General features: G+C 32.9%; 1 non-coding gene across 1 annotated transcript; it reads left to right on the top strand.

Annotated features, from left to right (window-relative positions):
* The first annotated feature begins 8,368 nt into the window (after positions 1-8,368).
* LOC121213259 (small nucleolar RNA R71) lies at positions 8,369-8,475 on the top strand. Its single transcript, XR_005908642.1, has one exon. It is a non-coding gene; the product is annotated as a small nucleolar RNA R71 (small nucleolar RNA).
* Positions 8,476-8,981: the final 506 nt, after the last annotated feature.

The raw sequence follows: 8,981 nt of genomic DNA, 5'->3' as shown, positions 1-8,981 counted from the left end.
TGCTATTTTTTCTAAGTAAGTTCACATGGTATGGTTATATGTAATTGAAATATATACCTGAACTAAGAATTTGTGTTGTGTGAATGTAATTTGAATTATATACAGTTTGGTACAAAAAGGTAAGATATGGACTAAATTGTAAAAAAATGGTTATACATACTAAATGTGCCCGAATGAATGTAATAAAGGATAGGATAAGATTGGCATGCCAATAGGTTTAATTCCATGCTGGTACGAGTTATATGTGTGGTACGAAGTATGTCATTGTATGAAGTTAATTACAGATCATATCGAGATCCAACATTTGTTGCGGATAATCGAATACTGAATGTCTCTACAAATACTTTAGGTGGTGGAGGGACATATTGTTATATGATTATATGTGTTTGTCTATGGGATTTGCACTTTGGTGCCTTGGTGTTGTGTAGTTACTGCTCTAAAGGGCAACTTGGTGGGTGTAGTTACTCGTGTATCTGAATCCGTTCATTATAGTTCAGCGGGCTATATGGTTTAAGAAAAGTGAAATGGTATAGGTTGATATACAAAAGATTATATGTTGATTGAATTATGCAAATGGTATTGAATTGTTGATTCTATATGAATGACATTGTGTTGAATGTTAATTATTTGAATTGTTATTAATATGGTTATATAAGGAACTCACCTTGTTGATATGTGGTTGTCATGTCTAGGCAACTTGCCAAGTTGAATTACTTATTTTATTAAATTTTACAATAAGGTAAGTTATTTTTTTATGCATATGAACTTACTAAGTATTTGATATGCTTATATCAATATTTCTTTTTCCCTTGTAGTTGTCAATTTGTGGAATGCATTGATCGGATCGTCTCGAAGCTCACACTATCCACTATCAACTTGGTAGACTTTTGATCATTTTAAAGCCTGTTTATGTGGCATGTAGATAAGTGTTAATATATGTGCTTAATTTGGGTAAATAGTTTGGTTTGAACTTGAGTAATGCTTGAATTAGAGAATGTTGTTGTCCATATATGAATATGTGTATATTGGTAACTTAATAGGCTATGAATGTGGCATTTGAATGTAAAATTGCTTAATGAATTGATATGGTATTTGATGGTATTGAATGGTTTAAAACTATGAAAGAATAGATTGAGATTGAATTGGTTGATTTACTATGTATGTTGCCAAATGAGGGCATATTAGTTTGAATTATGTGAATTGGTTAAAATGAAATGTTTAGATATGGTTTTAGTTAGGTTTTATGCAGGTGTAAGTGTGAATTTAAGCACCAATTGGGTAAGTTGATAAGTTAACATGAAATAGGTACCAAAATATAGAATTTTGACATTTTTCCTCTAAGGTATTGATACCTTAAAAAAGGGTATTACTACTTTAGAAATTTTTCTTAATTTTTAAAACATTGAACATTAAAATGGTATCGATACAAAGGTAAAGTATCGATACCATGAAGGAGCTATTGATACTTAATGGCTGGTATCGATACATTATTTTTAAATTATTTTTTCTACACATCGATGCTCAAAATAGTATTGGTACCTGGAAAGGGTATCGATACCTAAACTAAAATTTTGAAAATTTTGCAATTTGGACATATTTCATGCTCGAGTCAAGAAAAAAGCTTTCATAAGCTCAATTGAGTCTCAAAAAAGTTTGTCTAGCATGTGATAATTGTGATTATGGAACGTTTAAATAATTTATTTATATTTCTTTTACAGTAGTTTCTTCGCCAACAGATGTGGCATCCTTTAGCTCGAACTCAATGATCGTGTTGGGTGAGGGGTGTTACATTTTGTTACAACCTAAATTCCATGTAAGCATCAAAATATTAAAGCAACTTTTTGAAACGTAAGAAATAAGAGAAATTAATAAATTAAATTGCAACTTAAACATACTCCCCTTCCCAAACTTAAAAGAAAGCAATGTCCTCATTGCTACACAAATAAAAAATACAAAAAAGGAATATTAAGCAAAAAACATCAAACAAATAATAACTAAAAAGAAAAAAAAGAAAAAGAAAACTCCCTCTAATTTTACTGATGATTGTCATTATCAGTTTTGGTGTGATCTTCTTGCTATTCACTAGCAACAGGGCTCCTAACTGCCCACATGCGTGTGTGTTAAAACTAATGATTTTGGAAAGACTATTTTGAAAAGTGGTTTTAATTGCAAGCGCACAATGTCAGTTATAATTTTTATAGTGTTGCAAGGGAACACTAGAGTATTCCAAGGATCGAACCCAAGAGAGTTAACAATTTATTGATTTCTATTCAGAAGTGCATGCAAGAAAGAAGTCTAGCTAGCTACTCACTAATTGCAGTAGTACGCCAAATCGTTAATTAGAGAGAAATTAAACTAATTAATAACCTAAAATAGAAAAGGACTAAATTGTAAATAATGTAAAATATAAAACTACCAAATACGATAACATGCAATGGTTGATTAATTTCCATGTTGTTAATTAACCTTTGAATTAGGGATCTAAATCGTTAACACTCCTAAATTAGTTTCATTTTACCTCTCGGTTTCAACTTTACGAACTTAAACAAATTAGTTTGGTTTATCTCTAGACCTTACTAGCTAACCCAGGACTAAGGAGTGGGTGCCCACTAAGATTACCTCTCGGTCTCATTTATCTTGATTTTCTCTTAGAGGCGTCAATCCTAAGTTTCGAAGTGCATTCAATTTAGTCCAAATTTTATGATTTAGTCCCTAAAACCTAAAACCAACTACCCGACATTTCCATCAACCAACCACCTAGCGTTTAGCTACCGATTATCATATTAAAGGTAACAAACATGTAAGAAACAATCTTGGAATCCATTAACATAAACTTGAACAAAAATATGAAACCTTTGGTTTTTAACTTAATAAACTTAAATGAAAAGAAACTAACACAAAGTCAAATAAATAAGAATAATAAAGATGAGATATTTAATAGATAAAAAGAAAGAAAACTAAAATAACATTAACCTAAAGATGAAAGCATCATTACAAGCAAAGTAAAAATCCTAAACATGGAAATAAACCCTAGCTATAGTGATAACTAAATTAACTAACTACCGTTAATATTAAGAAAAACAAGAAAATGTGCAGAAAAAGTAAACCCTAAACTATCAAGAAGAAAATTACTATACTTCTAAGCTAAAAAAAAAAGAAAACCTAAACTAAAAAAATTTTTAACCCTAAAACTATAGCCTCTCTTTCTTCAACCAAAATTTGGCTATTTACAGTTGATTACAGCCCAAGTTTTAGTGAACAAAATGCCCTTGGACATCTAATTTTGATTGGTGCTTCGATTACCCCTGATGTCATTTTTTTGTCCAACCTTGAATGCACCTCCTTTGTTATCATGCAACTCAATAGCTCCATACAGAAACACCTTGATAATAATGAATAGCCCTGACCATCGAGATTGAAGTTTCTCAAGGTCAAATACCCGATATTGGATCAATCTTCTCTATTCCTCGATAGACCCTTTTTCACTATCTTCTAGCAATATCTTGTGTATACAAAAAGAAGGATTAATACCTCAAATATATGCAATACTCCACTTGAGAGCTTTCTTGAACCCTTTTCAAAATTGCAAGCAACTTCATGGTCATTAGTCAACTTTGTTGAAATAATGACAACTAAAGTAGAAGATGAACCCAAATAAGCATATATCGAATGAGAAGGCAAAACCTTCAATTCCAATTTGGGTGGCTTTTCAACTAATGCTTTTGGTGCCCTGAAATTTCTGGATGAAAACTCTAATGAATCAAACCAAGCTCTTGTTCCAAATCCTTGCGAATTAGCTTTTAACCAAGCTAGTTACTCATCTTTATCATTTTCATATGGAGAATCAAATAACAAGAGATGTTCCAAAGGATCATCAAGAGAATTATGCTTCATTTCTATAGAAATGTAACAACTCATTTTTAGTCAAATCAGAATAGTGGTTCCGAGACCACAAATCTGAAGTCAAAATATTTATTTTATTATTATTTTAATGTCTACAACATGAAGATATGATGATGTGAAATTTTTGTTAAGAAATTTTAATGTTTGGATGGTTAATTTGATAAAAAGGACTAAATCGTGTAAAGTGAAAAAGTGATGTTCTATTAGTTAAAGGTATTAAATAGCTAAAGAATCATAAATTAGAGGTCCTTATGTTGTAATTAGACCATGATTAGTGTGAGTGGACAATTATGGACAACCACTATCTGATTTTAGTGTTATAATATTAAGGTTAATTTGGTAATTAGTAAATATTTGTTAATTGTAATAAAACAAAAAAAATTATTCATGCATTCTTCTTCATATTTGACCAAAAATTTGAAGAAAGGAAGCCAAAGCTAGGGCTTCAAACATTCGACCATTGCATTGCTCAATTGTAAGTCCATTTTTGTCATGTTTTTAATGATTTCTATGTTTTTGAGATTGTTGCAACTAGGTCTAGCTAGCCCAGGGACTAATTTGCAAAACTATTAAAGATTTTGAATGTTTCCATTGATGAATACATGAGTATTTTGATGTTTAATGATAGATTTTGAATGCTTGATGTTAGTTTTACAGGTTTTGTTAAGTGATTTTTTAGTAAAAATGCAAAATAGGGATTTATTTGTAAAAACGCAAAATGTGTGGTTAAATGTGGGAAAAGTTGATAAATGTGGGCTGCTAGAGGCATTATAGTAATTCGGCTATCATGAATATTAAAGAAATTTCATGAATTTGTGATTTTGTGTAATAAGAACTAAATTGTAAAAGTGGTGAAATTCTAGGGGTAAAAGTGTAAATGTGCTTAAATGTATGTTTTGGATTAGATTGAATAGAGAGATTATCAAATAAGTTAATTTTGAATATATTTAGATCAAGAAAGCGGAATTCAGATCTACATCGGGGGAAAACTAAAGTTATCGACTAATCGACTTATTCCGTCGTTTTCATATCTAAGGTAAGTTCGTTTGTGATAAATTTCATTATAAGTGTATTTTAAATGCTTTGATATTGTATAAGTTGTGAATACGAGACGTCGGATAAGTTCAACAATGACTCGATGGTAACTCAGCATTCAAAATCTCGGTTGAACCTTAGGAATAGTTTAGGATACTAGTGACATGTCATTAAGGGATACATTGAGTTGGCTTTGGGCCATGATATTAGCACTTCAGGTGCAAGTTATACTGATTTGGATTCGGGCCATGAATATCAGTTGATTTGACTTCAGGTCATGTATTAGTACTTTAGATATAAGTTACCTTGATTTGGCTTCGGGTCATGGTATAGGTACTTAATGTGCAAGACTCCTAAGTATCCGACTTCTATTCCAAATGGTTCAACGGGTAAATGAATGATGGAGTTGAGAATGAGATTGGTATGAGATGGTACAAGTATGTACATAAACCATATTAGCTTTGAATTGAAGAAATGCTGAAGAAAGTATATAGATTTGTGAATAAGTAATTGAAAGGTTTGTTAGTTGATGTGAATTCATATTTTTATAATCAACTGTTGAATTATATGGATATGATTATATCGAGTTTATTTCATATGAGCTTACTAAGCTTTATAGCTTACACCGTTTATTTTTCTATGTTTTATAGTGAATTCAAAGCTAGCACAGATTCGAGGATCGTCGGAGATCGTTTCACACTATCCACCTATCACTTGGTACATATGAACTTTGTTATTTTAAGTATATGGCATGTATAGGAATTTGGTCTTTTTGGTTTATGCATTTTATCCATTTGTGTTGGCTTGTGAATGTGGTATGGTTGTTATGTATATAGCCATGTGAAATGGTTTATTTGGTTAGTTGATAATGTAAACATGTATATAAGTGCAAATTCCTTTTTGATGTGGCCTATAATTTCTTGGTTAAAGGTTGGTTGTGGATGAGTAGCTTAGGTAGTAATTGCTTGGAATTTGGTTTTGTTAAGTTTATAAAATATGATAAGATTGTGTTTGACTAGTTGGATTATTTAAGAATGTGAAATATTAGTATTGAAGCACTACGTATTGGTTGGTAATGAAAGATATGAATTCAACTTGATTTGAGTAGATTTTTAAGTGCTTAGTTATGCTGTGATATAGTGCCTTATGTATAGGTAAAGTGGTGTGTATTTTGGGTGGCAAAATGGCTTGGCAAATAGCCTATTTTTGTCCACATGGGTAGAGACACAAGCGTGTGTCTCAACCGTGTATGACATACGGTTATGTTACACGACTGTTTGTCCCCTAGTGTGGATTTAGAAATCAAGTCAGTATGCTCCCACAGCCTCACACACGAGCGTGTGACTTGGCCGTGTGGCATAAGTCAATATACCCTACAGGTTTGGCACGGCCTAGCACACGGCCTGGCACATGGGTGTGTATGGCCATTTTTAGGGCACACGAGCGTGTGTGTTGGCCATGTGACCCAAGTCAAAGAGTTACACGGGGTTGGACACAGGCTGGGACACGGTCATGTGCTCCCATTTCGAATGTCCACACGGCCTGTGACACGGGCGTGTCGTTGGCCATGTGAGAGACATGGCTGAACCACACGGGTGTCTGTCCCTTATTTTATGCAACAATTTTCTAAGTGTTGAAAAGTTTCCTGAGATATCGGTTTAGTCCTGAACTACCCTGAGTGCATGTTTAGGGCCTCGTAGGATCGTATTAGGGACATATTGATTGAGATTGAATGATAATTATATGAAATGTGGAAATGTATGCATAGTGAATGTTCAATTATTTTATAAGTCTAGTACTGCTCCGTAACCCTATTCCGAGATTGAATACGAGTGAGGGCTGTTACAAGAAACTAAAGAATCCCTTATTGAAACAGTACAGCATTCTTCAAGCTCATTTTGAAATTGCATAACCTTAAAGACATTAAAAGTTACCATATCATCGTGGACCCTCATAGTTAGTTCACCTTTTTGCTCATCAATCAAGGTTCTATCGATTGTGAGGAATGACCTTCCCCAAAAAATAGGCACCTTTCTCTCTACCTCCTAATATAACACAATAAAATCAGCAGGAAGTATGAACTTACCAACCCATACCAACACATCTTCAATCTTCCCATGAAGATGAGCAAGAGATCTGTCTGTCAATTGAAGAGTAACTATAGTAGGTTTGACTTCACTAATCCTTAATTGCTTGAAAACCAAAATTGGCATCAAGTTTATACTAGCACCCAAAATGCACAAGGCCATCCCACAATAAGAATCTCTAATATTACATGGAATGGTGAAACTCCCTGGATCCTCCATCTTAGGTGGCAGCTTGTTCTGAAAAATGAGCTGCACTCCTTAATTAGCACTACGGTTTCAAATTTCTAACTTTCTCTTCTTAGAAATAATATCCTTCATGAATTTCAAATAGTTGGGGGCATTTTATTAAGGGCTTCCACAAGTAGAATGTTGATATGTAGATGTCTCAACACATCCAAAATTTTCTTAAATTTAGTATCTTATTTTTACGTTTTAAACTATTGAGGAAATAGTGGCAGCTAAATTTTCAATTTGTAAATATGGACTTACTACAACAATATTGTAGCATTTCAAGTAGGTGTAAATTTCAATATATCAGGATTTCCAACATTCTCTTGAATTTTCTCACTATCTTGGATTGTAGAAGGCTCATACTTAGCTCTAGAATTTTTTTATCTCCAATGTCTTTTCGTTTCTCAAAGTTGAGGCTTTGCAATGTTCCTTGCTAACATTTCTCAGATTTTTTGTATCATTTGGTAAAACACCTTGGGATCTATTTTTAAGCTTATTAACTAGCTAACCAACTTGATTTTCTAAATTTCTCAATGTTGTTGGTTGGGTTTGGATAAGTGCATCATTTTTTGCCATGCATGCCATCAATAATTTTTCAAGAGTCTTAGAATACTCAACTTGTTAAGATCTTTGAACTTCTTGAGAATAACCCGATGGATAATTTGGTCAAGAAGACATAGATGAGTTGCTAGGACCATCCCTTTGATTACTCCATGAGAAATTTTGATGATGTTTCTATGAAGACTTGTAGAATTTCAATTATGGCCCATTCCTATTCTGATTTCCTATGTAATAAATTAATGTTGGATTCGAAGTACAATTATAAAAAACATGGCCATCACCAAAATACACATAAGAAACATTTTCGAATTGATCTAAAGGCTACCCTATCGAGTTACCATTTAATGAATTCATGTTCATGTTCTTAAGCATAGTTGATATTGAGGATACTTGGGATACCAAAGATGCAAGAGCGTTGACTTCATGAATTCCATCCACTCTTCTCGTTGTAGGACTTAGAAAGACGAGCTCTATTTTTCGAAGCATCAACCTCCATTATAGTATGAGCATTCAAACCATTATAGAAAGTCTCCATTTGAATGTAATAAGGAATGACATTGTGGGGACACTTTCGTAATAACTCCTTAAACCCTTCTCATGCCTCATATAAATATTCTTCATCAAGTTGCTAAAATAAAGTGATTTCGTTGAGGAGCTTGGCATTTAGAGAGGGAGTAAAGTACTTCATCAAGAAAAGTTCAGCCAACTCTTTCCATGTAGTCATTAAATCTAGAGGTAAGGAGTTCAACCATGCTTGTGCTCTATCTCTCAAAAAGTATGGAGAAAATTTTAGTCTCAAGGCATCCTATGCAACTTCAACCAATTTAAAAGAGTCATTCACTTCCATGAATAGGTGAAGATGAATGTGTGGATCTTCAATAGCCATCCTACTAAACTGAGCCACAGATTACAACATTTGGAACATGATTGGCTTTAGTTTGAATTGTCAAGTGGCTACCTTTGAATGTACTAATGACTAGAGTGTAAATCCTACAACCACATAAAATCATTAGGCGGTTTCAGCAAGTATATGGGCCAAGTCGTAATATAGATTAATACAACAAAGTATTGGAGTACTCTAAGGATCGTACCCAAAGAAGGGAAAACTAAATTAATTGTAACTTCTACGTTAACATATCTAACTAGTAATTTAATTAAAATATA

The sequence above is a fragment of the Gossypium hirsutum genome, chromosome A13 (assembly GCF_007990345.1).
Source record: "Gossypium hirsutum isolate 1008001.06 chromosome A13, Gossypium_hirsutum_v2.1, whole genome shotgun sequence".
Taxonomy (NCBI): Eukaryota; Viridiplantae; Streptophyta; class Magnoliopsida; order Malvales; family Malvaceae; genus Gossypium; species Gossypium hirsutum.
Note: the sequence above shows the minus strand (reverse complement) of the source record. Positions and strands in the feature narration are given on the sequence as shown.